This window comes from Aplysia californica, unplaced genomic scaffold, assembly GCF_000002075.1.
Source record: "Aplysia californica isolate F4 #8 unplaced genomic scaffold, AplCal3.0 scaffold00285, whole genome shotgun sequence".
Classification (NCBI taxonomy): Eukaryota; Metazoa; Mollusca; class Gastropoda; order Aplysiida; family Aplysiidae; genus Aplysia; species Aplysia californica.
The window spans coordinates 919,949-921,033 of record NW_004797555.1 but is presented as its reverse complement, the minus strand read 5'-3'; positions in this window follow the sequence as shown (position 1 = coordinate 921,033).

The window sequence follows — 1,085 nt, the reverse complement described above, 5'->3', positions numbered from 1 at the left end:
ATTAGAATAATATTATAGTTTAAGCAAATACGAGCAACCCTCGCCTGTAACCCTATAATGAAAAGGAAGTGTGTTTTTCAAAAAGGGGGGGGGGTTGTGTGTGTCTAGACTTTAGAAAAGATTTTAACGGTACAGTCATGTTGTGCGCTCTAATTCTTTATGGCTATGCTTTCCCATTTCTGTAAATTGTTCTTATTTTTTGTGTGAAGTTGAATGCCCTATCAGTTAGGTGTCAGGAGCGAAGCCCGCTTCCTAAATGACCTAAATTGTGGCGCTTTTTGAGTTTAAAAAATGCAAGAACAAGCGGGCTAACCCAGAATTTGGGGGTTTCCAGAAATCTTTACCTATATTGAAAGTGGGCATTGCTCTACCTATAAGATAGGTTTGGTTTCATTGTTGTGTATATTTGTTTGATTATAGAGAAAACTTCTTATTTTTTAAATAAACTGAACAAGGGGCAAAAACTTGATCTTTGATTTTCTCAAAACAGCATTTTTCGTGATAGCCCCCTTTTCCTTAAAATCGACACATTGTCCCCGTGTAGATGTTTTTGAAGACGAAGCAATTGGTCTTCTGCCAAGGACAATATGTGACCGGAAACGAAAATGTTCCAGTAACGACAACGGGAAACTAGACAGACATTTTTTTTTTAATGAAGGTGTTTTTCGCCCCCCGTCAACCCATTTTATATCATTTTGGAGGCAGGCTCTCGAGCCAGCCTGTCAATGCGAACCTGGGCTGAGAGGAATACATCTACAACGTTCCATCAGAAAGACCAAGATGTTCAATGGAATTTTGCCCACACGGGAAGCGCCTAACCGATATGCCACAGGCGCTGTTCTTGGGTTCAGATATCAAACTTTTAAGGTGGGTGGTTGGCGGGTGCTCTGGTGTGGTTTGCTTCTTTTTTCCTATCAAACATCTATCGTCTTTATCTCCCCGCCTTCGTTTTTGTGTTTGTTACTATCTTGTAACACCTCTAGTCTTCGGCTTTTATATGACCTTATTGTGTTGCAAGTGCCGTAAAACACTAACTGAAACAACAAAAATTTTTGAGTTTGAGTGGAAGGTCAAGTTCAGAAGCT